This window comes from Scyliorhinus canicula, chromosome 16, assembly GCF_902713615.1.
Source record: "Scyliorhinus canicula chromosome 16, sScyCan1.1, whole genome shotgun sequence".
NCBI classification, from domain to species: Eukaryota; Metazoa; Chordata; class Chondrichthyes; order Carcharhiniformes; family Scyliorhinidae; genus Scyliorhinus; species Scyliorhinus canicula.
This window is the reverse complement of record NC_052161.1, coordinates 30811688-30831792: the sequence shown is the minus strand read 5'-3', so window position 1 is coordinate 30831792 and position 20105 is coordinate 30811688.

The window sequence follows — 20105 nt, the reverse complement described above, 5'->3', positions numbered from 1 at the left end:
GAAGACATGGGACTCCTACAGTCTGTCTTTGCAGTCCAAGGAGGGATGTTGTCATCCCTTCCTGAGGTTCACGACTAACCAGCGATGCCCACATCCTGTAAAGGAATAAAAAAAAACAAGTACAGAACAATTGATTGAGCAATTGTGGCTGAATCTGTGTCACTCATTTCTTTGTTCACTGAGCATTCAATACTGTTCAATGAAGCTATCTGGGTCTAGGATTTTAACCAAAAGAGAATTGGGAAAGCGAGAAAGGGAAAAATACCTTTATAGACAGGACATGTGTACATTATAGCCATTTTGTCAAACTCTATAAAATAACAAAATCTGACAGTGAATTTAACAGTGATCAAAACATACAGGCCAAAATAAAATGCCTCTGTAAACACAAAAAGCGAGTGAAAAGGTTAAATATACCTCTATCAGCGCTGTCATTGTTGATGTTAAACCAAGTGTTCTATTTTTTTAATAGAACTCCAGGGCACTAAGTCAAGTTATCTGTCACATCTGACTAACTAACATGGTGGGGTGCAGGAGTCTTGGCGAATCACGTACAGGTTTGATAAGAGGAAGGGTCATTCTTCTTTTCCATCTGTCAATTGGATCTGAGTTAATTGGAAGGTTTTTTTTGAGTCCGTCTAGTGAAGTGAATCATGTTTAGCAGTTAACAATTTGTCTTTTTGTTGAAAAGCTTATTATTGCTAGGCATTTACCCTTGCCTGAATTACTCAACTGCCAACCAGAAACAATAGTCTTGAGATCTTAAGCTCTCTTTTCTGTTGTTGCAAGAGGACGAGATTGCGTTTGCTGCAATTTGCTTTGCCCAAAGCATCTGTAACCTCATGCTGTCAGAACTGTGCTACTGTGGGATGTTAACGATGTTTTCTGCGGTGGCAACGTCTTTGGAATACTGTACTGTTATCATGCTTTCATGAGCTGGCGACTGACAAGCAGAAACAAGCACATTATTTATTGACATGGATACTGATTTACTGCAATTGAACATTGCAAAGAGGCGTAGAGTTACAAATTACTGAGCACTTGTTCACCCACCTTTGCAAATGTTCTTTTTTCGGCCTGCTTATTGATCTGAATTTAATCTTTGATCCTTCGGATTATTCTGAATGTCGTTGATCATCGTGACTCACGGGATTCCAGAAAATTGCAACTTTAAATGAAACAATGGGCGGGAATCTCCCGCCTCCCAGCCGCGTTTCTCGGCAGCGCACTGGACGTTGGCGGCTGGATTCTTTCTCCCCGCTGCTGTCAATAGGATTTCCTACAGAAGCCACCCCACGCAGCCGGGTAATCCATACGCGGGCGTGCACTGCCGCCAGGAGCAGAGAATCCCACCGCCACCGAACGGCTGGGGAATTCATGCCAAAGTGAAGTGAATCAGATTTTCCCTAGTAACCACGATAAAAGCTATAGTTAGGTTCTGTTTGTCTATTCCAAATTCTACTAAACCTACAGCAACATAACCTCCAAGCTCGAATGCATCACATAAACATATTGGGGTGGGTTAGTGGTTGTGCCCCCCCTCCCCCCCCCCCCCCCCCCCCCCCCCCCTCCACCGCCCACCCCTAGAGTTTCACAGGTAAAGTTTGCATGGCAATTTCCCGGAAGTGCAAACTTCCCGTGGACAATTGCCTTGCACTAGGAACCATCCGAAAATGTGATTTAGAGCACGAATTTCGGGTGGTTCCAATTGTGTTGGGTCAATAGTTACCCAGAAGAAGTTAAAAGAATTAAACACACTTCTAAAATCTGCGTAACTACTGCACAGACCCACAGTGATTCACCATGGGACTCCCCCCATCCACCCCACATACCCATCCCCGACTGGGATTCCCCCTACTCCTACGGGGGCTCTTTCCCACCCACCCCCATCAGGCATGTGATTCAACTCCTACCCTACCCTCCTCTGCTTGCTCTACCCTTTCCAACTTCCCCTGCTGTGGCTCGCTCCCCCCCCCCCCCACCCCGGGCCCTCCTCCCCCTCAGCAACAAATCACCCCTTCCCCAAATCCTACCCACTTAGTTTATACACCTCCTCCCTGGACTGTAAAAGATACTTTGGACTTGGCCGGACGTTTAACTTACCTGGTTTCCCTCAGTTGTGCTGTAAAATAGGGGTGTGGCCTCCTTGTGCCCGACAGAGAAGCCCTCGACACTAGGCCCTGGGGACATGCTGCACTGCCTGCATCACCCTTGGCCTGAATTGGTAGGCCAGACAGAGAGGATTATAAAAATATTCTGGAAAGAAAGTAGCAGTGGAGTAGCAATCTGACACTGATTGCCATTCCAAGCCCTTTCAAACCCGTCTGTTTGTTTGGTGACTATTTCACATGGTCCTTTGGCTTTATTGTTTTTCATTATTTTCCGCTTTGTTCTAACTCTGACATTCATGAACTTTGGGACATGCATATTTTTCTTAATTATTGGCTTTTCTTCTTGTCTGCTGTCCTCAAATAAATCTTGCAATTATTCGGTCCATCTTGCAAGCACTTGGTCCCTTTCCACAATAACTTCCCCATGTTTCCCTTTGTTGCATCTGCCAACTGAGCACCCAACGTTTCCTGCGTCTTTGAACTGACTCTTATCTGAAAGAGGTTTATGACATGCGAGAAATCCCAGAAAGACCTAAGTAAATCAGTATTTATTGTGCTCCCTAAAAAAGCACGGAGCAATTGGATGTGAACTCGATTGCAGTCTGATCACAAAAGTGTTATGCCGCAGAAGGAGACCATCATTAAAGGTGCTGTTGAAATTAAAGTTACTATAAATAAAGAACAGGGCTAATACTGGTTGGTCTTCAGTTCCTTAGACCAGGTTTTCTGCACGGGGATAATGAATGTGGCATTTGTCTTTTTTGTCCTTCGATATCCTTACAATGACTCCTCAAACAATTATATATCCATTCATATATCCAATTTTTACAGATTCAAAAACAGCTTTCTCGCCACTGTTACCAGACTCCGGAATGACCCTCTGAGGTGTCCCTCCTTTGTGGGGAAGGAGAGAGGGATGGTGGGGGGGGGGGGGGGGGGGGGGCATTAGGGGAACCCTTCCAAGATATTACCCTCCCCACTCTTTGTGACTCCCCATAGCCTTCAAAACCCTCCCACATCCTCCTCCCACCCCTTCTCTATGATCAGCAATCTTTCCCCGCCCAGAAAGTCCATGTTAGGTTTTGAAAATGTAACCAATCTGATTTGACACCTCTATCTTTCAGTAGTCATGTCCCTATGCTATGAGGCTGCCTCTGGAGGCAGACATCAGGGGCGGGCAGTACCGCCGCTGAGAAGTGGCGTAATCCACTCCGGCATCAGGCCACCCGGAAGCTGCGGAATCCTCCACACCTTCAGGGGCTAGACCGGCGCCGAAAGGGCTTGGCGCCGTGCCAGCCTGCGCTGAAGCGTTTGGCGCCATGCCAACCGGTGCTGAAGGGCCTCCGCCGGCCGGCGCGTCTTAGCGCATGCGCGAGAGCACCAGCATGTTCTGGCGTCATCCCAGCTCATGCACAGGGGAGTTCTTCTCCGTGCCGTCCATGGTGGACCGTTACACCGACCTGCGCGGAAGAAAGAGTGCCCCCATGGCACAGGCCTGCCCGCGGATCAGTGGGCCCCAATCGCGGGCCAGGCCAGGCCACCGTGCCAGATACCCCCGCGCTCCCCCGAGGACTCCTCAGGCCGCCCGCAGAGCCAAGTCCCGCCGGTACGGACCTGGTGTAATATTCGCCGGCGGGATTCGCCGAAAACGGGCAGCCACTCGGCCCATTGCGGGCCGGAGAATCGCCGGGGGGCCGGTGCCAACGGCCCCTGAATGGCGCGGCGCGATTCCCACCCCGCTGAAAAACCAACGCCAGAGAATCCGGCAGCTGGCGCGGCGGGATTCACACCGACCCCCGCCGATTCTCTGGCATGGCGGTGGTCGGAGAATCCTGCCCCAGTTCAATAAAGACTGCTTATTGAATGCACACTGAAGATGTAGTGCAGTCTTTATACTTGGAACAGTCCAGACTTTACCTGGGTCCTGTATCATTGTTATCTTGTTCGTGGGGACTGAGTGCAGTTCCGGCAGCAACCATTACAACATTCAGGCATTGCAAGGAATACTCAAGGCTACAAGACAATGAGATTGGTCGGCTGGTCTTGAGGGCAAGACTTCCTGTCTCTGAGGGGCGGAAGTCCCATTCTCACTTCATTAAGGCCACCGTTGGCTTATTATCATTGGAAGGCAGCCTTGGTGACCAACCTTTCTACTGGGGGAGGGGTGAGAAATACTCCTCTTCCCAACATAACGGGGCTTTGTGCCTTTGCTCAAAGAGAGATTCAACTTCTTTTTGATGGGTTAAACTTTATGGGGTGGCTGGAGGAGTTGGGGGGGGGGGGGAAGTAAAAGGCGTGTAGAGTATTGCTCCCCCTTCCCCTCACTGACCCATTTTAAAATTCAGGCCACGGAAAAGAAGTTGAATCTGTTTTTGAGCATAGATGCAGACTCCCATTATATTGTCAGTGGACTGAAATGTATTTTCTTTTAGCTACCCAGCACTGTTAGCTCTTAAATGCAAAGCAAATACAGAAGGTGTTCAGGGACAAATTGTTTGATGTGTTCTGAAGGCCTCAGTAATCAGGTCAAATGTTGGTCAAATGATGGCCTGGAGCACTGCTCTGGATCCTGATAAAGTAGTTCCCTTCTCACAATAGCAACGTCGTCCATCATGGCAGTTCCTTATTTGGCACCGTTTGAACGTTCAAACCTTCTCTTAGTCATATATTTAGTGCGACTGTTCTCAATAAATCAACATGTGACTCAACCATAGTTGTGGTTTCAGCAAAGAATTTTGACAAACTATTCAAAGCTCAGGTACTTCTCCGAAGCTTAACTGTTGCAGACTTAGCTCTCAGTTAACTAGCCTGAGTACGGACCGAGGCTGTTCCATTCTCAGTTCTGGGCCATTAGGCAGAGCATGTTGTGACAGCCGATTGTTTCATCTGAATAGGAGGGAAACAAATATTGTGGATGATCTTCTATATGGTTGAGGCACTCTCAATTATGACGCGAGAGCGAGGTCGGTAATCAAAGGCTTTAATATACAGAGAACAGGGACAGCATTCGAGAGAAGTCTGCTCGCCACATGGAGCCTTATCCTATATACTGTTTCCTGGGGGCGTAGCCAGAGGCAGATTCCCCCAGGGTTCCAAGCCTCTTAAAGGGGCAAGGTATTAAAGGTAAATACCATTCATCACAATGTTAATCATGGACAGCAGCTCTGAAGGGAATCAGTCTCTGACAGCCTCACACTTCAGACCAAAAGAAACTTGATGGAGACAGGGGACCTCAAAGGAGAGAGCACAAATAATAGTGGGGAGGAATAGAATATTTCAAATGTTTAGTGCAAACAATATGAGGCTAGAATTCGAACTATGTGTGATATAACACTTGCTGAATTATACTTATCTCGATCTTTGCAATTGTTAATGTTATCTGTTGCAAAGATGTGTAGGTTTTTTTTAGCTGAGTTTCATGTGTGAGCTATTGTGAGGTAGAAACAGGGAAATGTGCACATTTCATCCTCAGATAAATGGAAACGTCTGTGTTCTTGGCTTTTATCTGAGATTGATATATTGGCTAACAGAGGCGATTCTCTGTGGGGCAGAATATGCTTTTGCAAGTGTTTTTCTTTATAATTTAGTGGCTCCATTGTTTCACTAAGTGTTTCAGTCAAGTAAGCATAGCTTATTTCTTAATTGAACAGTGGACGTATAAGTATTTTCTTCACCCAGAGGGTGGTGGCGATCTGAAACTCTCCCTAAAAGGGTGGAAAATTATACTAAAAAAATACTTCATTTATTATATTAAAAAAAGCATTTAGCAATGTTATAAGTATGTTATAAGTTCAATAGGTCACACAAAGAAGTTCTGTTGTTTCAGTATTGAACATTAAGGGTGAAATGTATTGGCCGCGACAGAACCTGGGCGTGATGCGGCCAGTAAATCCCCCGAGAGGCTGCGAGAGGCCCGTTCAATATCGTGGTCTTTCTCAGCGCTGCGAGCGCTGGGAAAAATCCGGCTAGATGCGCCTGACACGGGACTCTCTTGTAATTTGGTTAGATCGCGCCCTAAGTGTTTATTGATAACAGGTAACTAAGTACCGATTTACAGTGTATCGCGCAATCTGTGATCTAACTCCATGCTTGCTTCTACTCAGGTCCCTGCCCAGTCCACAGCTGACCCTAAGCTTAGATCATGTGACTCTTTACATCACACTGTAGGTGGCACTGTTTCCCATTCCCATATTAACCCTTTCTCTGCAATGTGCACTTTGTTGCAACGTTCCTTAAGAGATTACAGCATGATGTCATGAGAAGGAGGTGTGTGATGTGATTCAGTTTTAGTTTAATTTTCCTTATAGTGAGTTGGGGCTTGGTTGGACTTGGCGGCTTAAGAGATCGGGTGCTATTTAAAAATGGCACCCTGATCTCTCCCTGCACCGAGGTGTTCCGCTGAGCGGGGTGCCTCAGTGCAGGGAACAGGGCTAAGTGCAGCCTGTGCAGCACATTCCCCAGTAAGGCCCCCGATCTACCTGGATGGGTGTCAGATAGCAGGGTGTTTTTCAGCACTCTGACCTGGCTAATCGCACACACTACGGGACTCTGTTCACATTCGGGGAGATTGCGCCCTCAGAATTGTTTTTGTCACTGGGCAGCTGAACTCACTGGCTAGGCCTGCTCCTCAGGGATTGGCAGCACACATGGGCATTACCCTACACCCATCGAAGTGAGGATACCCCACTATGGGAACGCTGAGGGCCCCCCCTTTTCAGGCCACCTCACGTCCCCTATCCAATTCCCCCCCCCCCCCCCCCCCCCCCCCCACCCCCTCCCCCCACTTTCAGGACTCCTTAACCTTCTGGAGGCTCCTCCACACCCGCACTTCACACCCCCATCCTTCATACTCCTCTCATCCCTCCTTTCATGGGCTTGGCCCTCCTCAGTTTGTGACCCTCAGCAATGCCACTCTGGCACCCAGGCACCCTGGCACTGCCAACCATGGCAGTGCTCCTGCCAGCCTGGCAGGGCCACCCGGGTACCTTGCCCAGGGGGAGAGCCAGGGTACCAACTGTGCCCTGTCCCTGATCACCCAGGGGCCTCCAATTGCCTGGGAGACTCTCCAGGTGCAGTTCCACCTGGTCCATGTTTGCGTGGACCAGCACTAATTGGTGCCTGACTGGTGTCTCCTTGGCGAGACCGATAGATCCGTCGTCATCCGGTTAAGTGGGTTCAGTTCAGGGCGCAAAACAGGGCACACCTGGCCAAGGCAAGAATGAGTGGTTTTAAAAAAAATGTTGAGAACAGATACGATCGCTGTGCACTTGCTCCAGCTGATCATACACATATGTTTAGATCCTGCCCCAGACTTGCCAGCTTCTGGGCTTCCTTTTTTAGCACCATGTTGGAGATGAATCACATGTCCGCTGGTAGTCATATTGGGGTTTCGGAACCACCGGTTGTTCAGCCTGGGGCTGAGGTGGATGTTGTCGCCTTTGCCTCATTGATAGCCCAGAGGCAGATTCTGCTTGGTTGGAGGTCTCCCGTTCCGCCCAGTGCCTCTGGCTGATTAGGAGACTTCATGTCCTTCTTACACTTGGAGAAAATTAAATTCACCATCAGGGCTTCAGTGGAGAGATTCTAACTGAGATGACAACCGTTCATTTCCTCTCTCAAAGATCCTAGAAGCCGTCAGCTGTTAGGGGTTTAGTATTTACGTTAGTTACTTTTTTTGTAATATTAGCATTTTTGTGTTTTTGTTAATTGTTAATATGTAAAACTTTAAGAAACGAAAGGTGAGAAGACCCAAAAGAGGGCACTTGCTGGATGGCAAGTGGGTCATGTGACCCAGTTATAGCTTCACTTTTTCTTTCAGCAGAGTACACACACCACACACACAACCAAACGTACCACACACACGCATGCTGCACACGCACCACACACAGAAACACACCACAGACACACACAAACACCCCACACACGCGACACACCCTACACAAAAATACACACACATATGCCACGCACATACACGCAAATACACCACACACAAATACACACACATGCACTCAAGCCACACAAACAAACACACCCCATGAAGTGTTGGCTAGTGTAGACTTGAGAGATGAACAGACACTTCCAACACAGATGAAGGTTCAACTCAATTATATTAACTACTTCTAACTAACTAACACACGATGACTGTGGGTCTAAATGATGCTAACTTAAACTAGAGACCTAAGCCTTGTCCGAACCAGTTGATTCTCTCAGCACGTGTTGTAAGTCTGTGCTGTGCTGGATGAGTTCCTGTTACACTCAGAGGCAGCACCCAGAATGAGAAGGAACCATGGTGCCCTCTGCCTTTATAGTGTGTGTATTCTAACTGGTGATTGGCTGCGGTGTTTGTACATGTTGATTGGTCCCTGTGTGTGTCCATCAGTGTGTGTCTGCACCATGATATACTGGTGTATATTGTGACACCCCACACATACTGTCATAATAAACATATCAGTATATGCAGAGACACACACTGACTGACACTCTGCAAGACCAATCAACACACACAACACAGCAGCCAATCACCAGTTAGGGCACGGTCACTATAAAACCAGAGGGCACTGGTTTTCCCGCTCATTCGGGATGCAGCCTCTGAGACAGACAGAGCCCGCAGTCAGTAGCACAAACATCCACCATGTGCTAGCAGTATAGGCTGGTACAGGTTAGGCATAGGTCTTCAGTCATTCTAACATAGTGTCGACCCACAGTGCAAGTATGTTCAACAGCTCTTAGTTAAATAGAGTTGTACTATTAAAGTGTTGGTAGCCTGTCTATGTTACTGCTAAGGTAAATGCAGTCTCCACAGATCCAGAGTACCCAACACATCTATATACCGTACATGGTTCTATGTGCCTGTTGTTTGCACATTGTTTGCGGAACACTAGCACAGTGGTTAGCACTGTTGTTTCACAACACCAGGGACCTGGGTTCAATTACCGGCTTGGGTCACTGTCTATGGGGAGTCTGCACTTTCTCCCAGCGTCAACGTGGGCTTCCTCCGGGTGCTCCGATTTCCTCCCACAAGTCCCAGAAAACATGCTTGTTTGGTGAATTGGACTTTCTGAATTCTCCCTTAGTGTACCCGAACAGGCACCGGAGTGTGGCGACTAGGGGGATTTCACAGTAACTTCATTGCAGTGTTAATGTAAGACAACTTGTGACACTAATAAGGATTATTATTATTACTTTTGAGCAATGGTGGCTTGATACCATTATAGCGCATGCAACACACTTAAGATGCTGTGACCTGCAGGGCTAGAGGGCAGGATCTGGAGAATGGGATTAGCTCTTTCTCGGCCACACACAATGGGCCGAATGGCCTGATTCCGTACTGTAAGTCTGTCTATGTTTTTAAGAATTATCTCACCAGATTCAGAATAAGCTGGTCAATAAGATCAAATGCAGTGTACATAATACAGCTGTATTTTGACAAGGGTACAAATTTTAGGTCATGTTATGGGCTTCATTTCTCAGATTGTTTATATTACAGGAGATATGGGGAAGAGTTTTAATGCGGCAGGCTCGGCGACACCACAACATTTTAAACTTTTAACCACGTTGAACTACGAAAAGCTGAGTAAACGTGGTGCACACAATGATTACAAAACTGTGCTCAGATCCTCAGAGTAGCACTCCAATACACACTCAGACAAAAGAGTCAGACATTCAAAATGGTGGCTTGATTTCTTTCAATCGTTTGGATAAGGTAAATGCTCTCCTTAATGCTGGAGTGAAATTGGGCTCGGTATCATTCATGCTCGGACCACTTCCAGCATGTTGCTCTTATAAAATTCTGGCAAGCCTTTGCATCAATGTGCTGGAAACACTTTCAGATTACTTTTCCAATGCTGGCGCAAAGCAATGCTTTTCGAAGCCAATTAAAGTGGATAAATCAATGCCTTGAGGCATTGGAAGGTACAGTGCTCTATGTATGCTGATGCACTGATAGAAAATAAAATGTATCTTCTTGTGTTCTTTACGGTTAGCCAATTTTTAACTGAAGAAATTAATTAAAAAGATGTTTAATATACTCATAAATTACAACATTTTAGAACATTCAATGACTGCTATTGTAGTGGAGGCTTAACCCATTCAACAGTCTTAAGTGGTTTATCGGTTCAGCAGTTAAGATTTATTGCATTTCCATGGGCATATTGGAGTAAAAAGTGCTGTTTTTTTCAAACAATCTGTGCCCAAATTAATCATGGTGTAAGTGCCACATTGTAACATTGCTACATCCCTTAATGGAGCTTCTACAGCTTTAGTGGGAGATTAACATTACTGGCCGGTATTCTCCGTTGCCAGTCCGCCCCGCTACCACTACGAGAGAGGACGGAGAATTCAATGGGCAGCCAAATCTTCCATTAACGGCAGCGGGAGTGGAGAATTCCCGCCCCTTGGGCTGGATTCGCCAAAAGTAAGGCTATGTCCCCACGCCAGCGTCAAAATGCTGGCGTTTCACTCTGGAGTTTCCTTAACAAAATCCTGAGTGATTCTCCCATCTTCAGGGGACTTGCAGGGCCCCGGAGTGCTTCTCGCAGCTCTGGCTGCGGGTACAGGGCCCCGCACTTCCGGTCGGCAGTCCGCGCATGCGTACGGCGGCAGCTTGTGGCGGCCGCCCCGTGTGACATGGCAGACTCAGCCGGCGGACCTGGACCAGGAAAGATGGTCCCAACGATCGGCCCCGTGCCTCTCCATATTACCCGCCCGATTGCCCCCCCGGCCACCCATAAGGCCCTCCCTGGTACTTGATCCCCCCACCCCCCGCCCTCCACCAGGGCAGCTGTGATTTTGGCGCGGAGGATCGGACAATCCAGCCCCCTATCTTTCAACTGTTCAGATGTCAACACAATACAGGATGTCCCTGGAATGCACATATCTTTGGAGAAGAACTGTTAACAGTCATCAGTGACAGACTCAATAATCTGACATCTAAACAAGGAGGATGCGCAGTTCACTGGAGTAATGTTGATGATTAACCGCTAGCCTTGTTCATTAATGTGACCTCGAAGAATAAACTGCAGTATTCGCCGTCGGCGGCATCCTCCGCTTCGCCAGCAGCGCACCCACACCTGCGGGTTTCCCAACGGCATGGGGTGGCCACAATGGGAAACCCCATTGGCCGGCAGCGGGTACAGGGAACCCGCTGCCAGTGGGAGCATGCCGTGCCGGAATACGGGGATGGCGGGACAGAGAATGCCGCCCACAGTTTTCACTGGAGGTATGGGGAGCAGTGGCGGGAGCTGTGAATTGTACCACGCATCTCCAGATAACTGCAAGACAATAAGACAATAGGGCATTCCTAGCTACTCAAGCAGCAGGAAGCTTTATTTTTATTTGTTCACGAGGTGTGGGCATTGTTACGATTCGGTTAGGGACCAATAACTTCTGGTTCGACAAATTTTACTATGAGAGAATAAAGCCACAGGCTTCCATGGTTTTAAACAAACAAAATAAACTTTACTGTACAAATATGTATCTTATTCTCCAACATTCAGAATTAACAAGAGGTAAATATGAATTATTAGGCAAACTAGTCAAACATTAAGTGACACTGATTGGGGAAAAATACTGAAAAGGACATTTGCTGGAAATCACATGGGAGGGAGAAAAAAGCTTAAGTTGTGAACCTGCTGGTTTTGAAGGTAGTCTTATTGGGGAATATGCTAAGGAAAGAAGGTTATCCTAACCATCTCTTTCTCTCTCTACCTTGACTAAAATGTGTGTGACTGTCAGAGAGCCTTCTTCTGAGTGTAACTGGTCTGCAGTTAGACCTGCACAACTGAGGCCAGTTGGTGTGAACTCTCAGGTGTCCACCAGGCCCAGTGGCCCATCTTCACCCTCGGAGCTCCAGGTTGACACCATTGAGATTCCAAAAACTTTATCCTTTATTTTCCAACGCCTATCCTCTAAAACCCACCTCTGCAGAGAGATTTGACCTGTCCCTTATTTATGCTGTGCGTCTGCTGGGGTAATTATTCAGGAAAAGATAGTTCTACTTCCCAATTACAACTGTGTGCCAATCAATACTTTTAACCTATTAAAGGAAGTTTTGAATTTTTAATTGTTCTGAGTTTATTGAAAGAAGCCTGGTTAAAGACTTTTTTATTTTGGGGACCAAGAGAGAAGGTAAACAATTTGCTAGTTTGCTGCGTAATTTGAACTTTTAATGTAATGGTGTGGCCTGTGGAGTAGTGGGGATATATAAACTGTGCACACCTCTGGAGTTTTGATGATTTGCTGCAGAGCATCTTATAGATAGTGCCCTCTGCTGCTACTGTCCTCTGTTGATAGAGGAAGTGAATATTTTGGCTGGTGAATGGGCTGCCAATCAAGTGGGTCTTGCCTTGGATGGTGTTGAGCTTCTTGCGTGTTGTTGGAACTGCACTGATGCAAACACGTGGGGAGTATTCCATCACCCTCCTGACTTGTGCCTTGTAGATGGTGGACAGGCTTTGGCACGTCAGGAGGTGAATTACTCGCTGCAGAATTCCCAGCCTCTGACCTATGCTGGTAGCTAGAGGGCGGAATCTTACCAGAATCTGTTGAAGTGTCAGGCTCAGACAGAAAGCTGGTGTTTTCTCAAAGAATCTTGAGCCTCTTTGCCAAAAATTAATAAGTGGGCGCGGTTTACGCCTTCACTCTGGTGGGGCGAGGCCTCTTAGAGCCGGCAACCGGCTCCAAACGGATTGGACGCCACCTTTAAAGGGCACCTGGCCAGCTTGCAGCCGAACGGCCCCCAGCCCATATCACGGAGGACTTGGGGCTCCGCCCCTCCCACCACATTCATCGGCAGAAAACCACACACACCCCACACAAAAATCTCCTCTCTCCCTACTACACATCAATGCATCCGACCCACTGGGGCTCCCACTTGGGTCTGCCCCTGACATTGCCCTCCTGCCGCAGGTTGTCAACCTGTTCCGGGGGCAATGCCAGAGCACTGCCGGGCTTGTCTGTCTAATCCTCGGGGGCTGTACCTACCTCTGCTATCACAAACGGATCTCCTCGACTGCCTCACGCCTGACCAAACCTGTTGAAAACCTCATCGATGTGAATATTTAGTGAGAGGGGATCATTTGTCGGGGTGGCTGGAGGCATGAAAAATATTTAAATGAATTCAAAACTATTAGAACATTGAACAGAACAGTGAACATAGAACAGTACAGCACAGTACAGGCCCTTTGGCCCACGATGTTGTGCCGACCATTTATCCTAATCTGAGATCAACCTAACCTACACCACTTCAATTTACTGCTGTCCATGTGCCCTTTGAAATGATGTTCACGCCCTTTGTTGGTGTGAATCTGGTGATGTCGCTGGTGAAGGGTGGGGGAAATAAGGAAATGCGATCTCTCTGGCAAGAATCGCGTTTCCCGATTCTAGCAAGATTTTAATCCGCCGTTAATCCCACAGGCGGCTAGTGCGGGCTCAAAATTCCAACCGCGGTGTTCAGATGGCTGATCCAGTTCAGTTTCTGGTCAATGGTAAGCCTCATGCTGCTGAATGTTGGAGATTCAATGGCAGGAATTTCATTTCATGAATTGCATGAATCAAGGCTGAATTACCTACTCCTGCTCCTAGTTCTTATGTTCACTGAATATCAAGGAGAGATGAATTCTCTCTTGTTGGAGATGGCCATTGCCTGGCACTTGTGTGGCATGAATGTTACTTGCTATTTATAAACCCAAGCCTAAATATAGTCCAAGCCTGTTCCTTGTGGGACATGGACTGCTTCAGTATCTGAGGAGTCGCAAATGGTTCTGAACAGTACAATGATCAGAGAACATTCCCATTTCTGACTTTACAATGGAGGAGAGTTGATTGCTGATGCAGCTAAAGATGGTTAGGCCTAGGACACTACCCTGAAGAACTCCAGGGGTGAGATGATTGGCCTCCAACAGCCGCAACCCTTGTGTTAGGTATAATTCCAACCAGTGAAGAGTTTTCTCCCTGATTCCCATTCACTTCAGTTTGCTAGGGGTCCTGGATGCCACCCTCAAGTCCAATGTTTTGATGACAAGTAAAGTCACCCTTACCTCACATCTGGAAATGATCTCTGTTAGCCATGGACCAATGCCTTTATGAGGTCTAAGGCTGAGTAACCCTGGCGGAACGTCAACTGGTGAGCAGACCATTGCTAAGGGAATGTCGTTTGACTGCACTGTTGCAACACCGCCATTACTTTGTTGATGATTGAGAAGAGACAGATGAGAGAATAACTGGTCGGATTCAATTTGTCCTGCTTTTTGTGTACGGGACAAAACTGGACAATGATTTATTTTTTTCAATTACTTTTCCATTTCCCTTTTGAAAGTTACTATTGAATTGTTGGATAGATGCTTGTGTTGTAGCTGTAGTGGAATAGCTTGGCTAGGGGTGCAGCTAGTTCTCGAGCACAGGTCTTCATTACCACAGTTGGATGGTGTCTGGTCCAAGAGCCTTTGTTGTGTCCAGTGTCTGAGTTGTTTTTTCACATCCGATGGAGTGAATTGAATTGGCTGAATTAGATGTGGGGCTGGGGACCTCTGGAAGAGGCCAAGATGAATTATCCACTCAGTACCTCTGGCTGACGATGGTTGCGAATGCTTCAGCCTTGTCTTTTGCCGTAGTTTACTGAGCTCACGCATCGTGGAAGATGGAGATATTTATGGAACCTCCTTCCCCGTTTAGTTGTCCATCGCCATTGACAACTCAATGTCCCAGGACTGCAGAGCTTTGATCTGATCCATTGGGTTGTGGATTGCTTCGCTCTGTCAATCGCATGTTTCTTCTGCTGGTCGGCATGGATATAGTCCTGTGTTGCAGCTTTCCCAGGTATTGTTCAGTATGCCTGGAGCGGCTCCTGGCAGCGTTAGCAGCAAGGTACTAGCTGGTTAAATTCCAGTAGTAATGCTGTGATTTCTCTTGAACAATTTGAAATCTTGGTTTCTGAGATCTCTAGCAGTGCAGTATCTGAGGGATAGTAGGTAGTGGTAAAGGCAGGGCTGCAAACAGGAGCCCTAAGAGGAGTGAGGATGCATTCATGAGATTGATGCACTGTCAATTACGACGAGAGAAGAGTAGAGAGTAATCAAGGATTTATTAAGCAGAGATGTGTAGCCTCCTGCAGCTGCCGAAATGGCAGTAGCTTGGTGAGCACACACATTTATACTCCACCTACTGGGCGGAGCCAGCAGACAGGGATCTACCCCCGAACCTGTAGTACAGGAGCCTTACCGTATTACATCTCATATGCGATATATACAACAGCGGTGACTACCACATTCATTCCCTGTTAAAAAAGAGTCCAGCGGGGGTGGTGGAACACTAGTTACATGTATGTGAGCATTTTTAAAGTGTACATTTTTGGGGAAAGTTCACAAATTTAGCCGGTCGGGTGGCTTGATCCTCCGTTGTGAGCGCCGCAGTCCTGGTGGCAATACAGGCGCCGGATCGGTCGCCGGTGACTCCGGAAGCGTGTAGTCCTCATCGTCATCCCCGGGTAGGAACAAGGGGAGGACGGATCGTCCTGGAGCGGGGGCTGTGGTGAGGTGCGCTGGGGAAAGGATGGGTGGCGCCGGGACAGTTGGGAGGGTGGGTGGGGAACCAGCTCGTGCCAGGTCCCTGAGGGAGACTGTGTCTTGGTGGCTGTCGGGGTACGCCACGTAGGCGTTCTGCAGCTTTGCATGGAGTAGCTGTACCCTCTTGACCAACGGGTCCGCCTTGTGGAGCCGCACGTGCTTGCGGAGGAGAATGGGTCCTGGAGCTGCCAGCCACATTGGGAGCAAAACTCCGGAGCTAGACTTCCTGGGGAAGGCTAGGAGACGTTCATGGGGGGTTTCGTTAGTCACCGTGCAAAGTAACGATCGGATGGAGTGGAGGGCGTCGGGGAGGACCTCCTGCCAGCGGGAGACCGGAAGATTTTTAGACCGTACGGCCAGCAGGATGGCCTTCCAGACCGTGCCGTTCTTCCTCTCCACTTGCCTGTTTCCCCGGGGGTTGTAGCTTGTTTTCCTGCTCGAGGCAATGCTCTTGCTGAGCAGGAATTGACGCAGCGCATCACTTATAAAGGAGGCTCCCCGGTTGCTGTGGATTTAAGCCGGTAAACCGAACAGAGTGAAGTTGCTAGTGAGGGTTTTGATGACTGTGGCAGACGTCATATCGGGGCATGGGATGGCAAAGGGGAATCTGGAGTATTCATCCACCACGTTAAAGAAGTACGTGTTTCAGTCGGTGCAGTGGAGGGGAACTTTGAAATCCACGCTGAGGCTTTCAAAGGGGCGGGAGGCCTTCACCAGGTGCACTCGGTCTGGCCGGTAGAAGAGCAGTTTGAATTCCTCGCAGACCTGGCAGTCTTTGGCGATAACCCTGGCCTCCACAATGGAGAAGGGCAAGGTTGCGGGCCTTTGTGAAGTAAAAGAACCAGGTGACCCCTGGGTGACAGAGGCCATCGTGTAGGGCCCGGAGTCGGTCTACTTGTGTGCTGGCACATGTACCTAGGGATAGGGTTGAGCTTACCTGGGCGATACAAAATTTCGTAATTGTAGGTGGAGAGCTCGATCATCCACCTCAAGATTTCATCATTTTTGAGCTTGCCCCGCTGTGTGTTATTGAACATGAAGGCAACCGATCGTTGGTCAGTGAGGAGAGTGAATCTCCTGCCGGCCAGGTAATGCCTCCAATGCCGCACAGCTTCTACGATGGCTCGATGTCTTGGCCCTCCTTTTCGACGGAGGAGTGCCAAATTTGGAAAAGAATGCCATGGGTCTGCCGGCCTGGTTGAGGGTGGCGGCCAGAGCAATATCTGATGCATCGCTCTCGACTTGAAAGGGGAGGGTCTCGTCGACCGCTTGCATCACAGCCTTGGCGTTGTTGGCCTTGATACGGTTGAAGGCCTGGTGAGCCTCGGCCATCAGGGGGAAAGCGGTGGAGTGAATGAGTGGACAGGCCTTGTCCGCATAGTTCGGGACCCACTGGGCATAGTATGAGAAGAACCCCAGGCATCGTTTGAGGACCTTGGGGTAGTTGGGGAAGGGGAGTTTCATGAGGGGGCGCATGCGATCGGGATCGGGCCCTAGAACTCCATTTTGCACCACATAGCCAAAGGTGGCTAAGCAGTTGGTGCTGAACATGCACTTCTCCTTGTTATACGTAAGGTTCAGGAGTTTGGCGGTGTGGAGGAATTTGGAAAGGTTAGCGTCGTGGTCCTGCTGGTCGTGGCCACAGATGGTGAGGTTATCCAGGTACGGGAAGGTGGCCCACAGTTCGTACCGGTCAACCATTCGGTCCATCTCCTGTTGGAAGACCGAGACCCCATTAGTGACGCCAAATGGAACCCTAAGGAAGTGGTAAAGGCCACTGTCTGCTTCAAACGCAGTGTATGGGTGGTCTGCCTTGCGGATGGGGAGCTGGTGGTAGGCAGATTTCAGGTCCACTGTCGAAAAGACTGTGCAATCTGATTGACCATATCAGATATGTGTGGGAGGGGGTACGCGTCCAGCTGCGTGTACCGATTGATGGTCTGACTGTAGTCAACGACCATCCTGTGTTCTCTCCAATCTTCACAATTACCACTTGAGCTCTCCAGGGGCTGTTGCTGGCCTCGATGATGCCTTCCCACAGTTGCCGCTGGACCTCAAACCTGATGAAGGTCCTGCCCTGGGCACTGTACTGTCTGCTCCTGATGGCGACGGGTTTGCAATCCGGGGTGAGGTTTTCAAACAGGGAAGGTGGGTCGACCTTAAGGATTGTGAGGCCACATACAGTAAGGGGTGGTAGGGGTCCGCCGATTTTCAGAGTTAGACTTTGGAGGTTGCCCTGGAAGTCCAGGCCGAGTAGCCAGGCAGTGCAGAGGTTGGGGAGGATGTAGAGCCAGAAGTTGCTGAACTCTATGCCCTGGATGGTGAGGGTGGCGGTGCAGTACCCCCGGAACTCCACGGAGAGGGATCCGGAGGCCAGGGAGATTCGTTGTGTAATGGGGTGTACCGCGAGGGAGCAGCACCTTACCGTGGAGGGGTGGATGAAGCTCTCCATGCTCCCGGAGTCAAGAAGGCAGGATGTTTTGTGCCCTTCGACCTTTACCGTCGTCGACGCGGTTGCGAGGTTGTTGTTGGTAGGCCCCGGGCTGGTCGGTGGTGGTTGCGGGTGATGAGTGGCCCGATGAGGTGCCCAACGAGCAGGGGTCCTGAGGCGAGGAAGATATCGGCGCCCACGGGCTGTACGTGTTCTGATGTGAGGAAGATGGCAGTGCCCACGAGCCGCACGTATTCTGAGGCGAGGAAGATGGCCCCTTCTAAGAGACACTGGCGGATGTACGCCAACCGTATGCCCGTAACGAAAGCGTCCCTGATTAGTTGTTCGGTATGTTCAACGGCCGAAACTGCCTGGCAATCGCAGTCCCTCGCCAGGGTGTGCAGGGCACGCCAGAAATCTTCCAATGACTCACTGGGGAGTTGTTGCCGTGTGGGCAGGAGGTGCCTGGCTTAGAATTTGTTGATCGGCCGGGTGTAGTTCTCTTTCAGAAGCACCATGGCCTCAGCGTAGGTGGGTGTGTGCCGGATAAGGGGAAAGATATCGGAGCTCAGCCATGTATACAGGATCTGGAGTTTCTGTGCTTCTGTGGGTTGTTCCGTCGCAGATCCGATGTATGGTTCAAAGCAAGCTAGCCAATGTGCGAAGGCCGAGGTGGTGTTGTCTGCTTGAGGGTGCAGCTGCAGGCGATCTGGCTTGATGCGGAGGTCCATCGCTGTAAAATCTCTGCTTAATAAATTGATGCACTATCAATTACGACGAGAGAGAGTAGAGAGTAATCAAGGCTTTATTAAGCAGAGATGTGTAGCCTCCTGCAGCTGCTGCCAAAATGGCTGCAGCTCGGTGAGCACACACATTTATACTCCGCCTACTGGGCGGAGCCAGCAGGCTGGGATCTACCCCCGTACCTGTAGTACAGGAGTCTTACCGTATTACATCTCATGCACGTGATATATACAAACAGTGGTGACTACCACAGAGATATTCTGCTTGTGAAGATTTTGTTATGATTTGGTTTGGAGGCTGTTACAAAAAGGAAATTGATTTCTGCATGTGTCAAACACCCAGTTAGCTTAAAAAAATTTTTTCCTACAGTTCTCAAAATATTGCAATGTAATCAAAATTTGTTGCAAGTCCCATTGTAGGTTTTAGCAATGTAACTAAAAGGAGGTGAAATATCTTAACGTGCGCAGATGCTGAGTTATGTGCTGTCAATTAGCTCAGACTACTAAATTCGACACTGGGAAAGCAACAATTCTGTCTCATCATTCTGAAATGTGAAGCAACTCTTATGTTTCGCAACCAAAAACAACGATGAATCTATTTCTAATATATGTTTATACTGAGCATCTGTCAAAGATGTTTGACAATAATATTTATTTGAGAGTTTACTGTTTATTTACATTCAGAATTCCATTATTTCCCATCTGCCTTCTCTGTGCTCATTAAGTTAATTGTCTCATTTACCGTATGCTTTTTATAAGCAAGCTGTACAGTCTGTCAGTGCTCCCACATTTGATACCGTCCATACCTTTATGAGACCCTTTGCCTATTACCCACATCTTCTCAAATTTAAGAAAACCCAGCAGGAGAAAGCCTGTTTTCCTGCCTCGGGGCAAAAAATGGTTTTGTGGGGCCTTACCAATGATGTAAGATCAGCCCTTTTCCTGGACTGCAGTCTGTGAATCTTGTCAAAGTGATATACTAGATGTGTCTGTTAGGCAGGTCAAATTTCACATGGAAAAAAAGCAATGAAAACTATTTTCATTCACAATATGGAGCAGCCAGGCCTGAAGCATGAATTAATGAACCATAGAGTTTATTAAGTCAAGGCAGGAAGCATGTCAGACTGAATGAAAACCATACAGGGTGAGCAAGGCGACCCTCACTCGCTGCTCTGTGGGCACTCTGCCTGACAAGATGGACAAGAAAGTCAAGGAAGCAGGCAGGACTGTACAAGCCATTATATAACTCAAGCACCCTCGT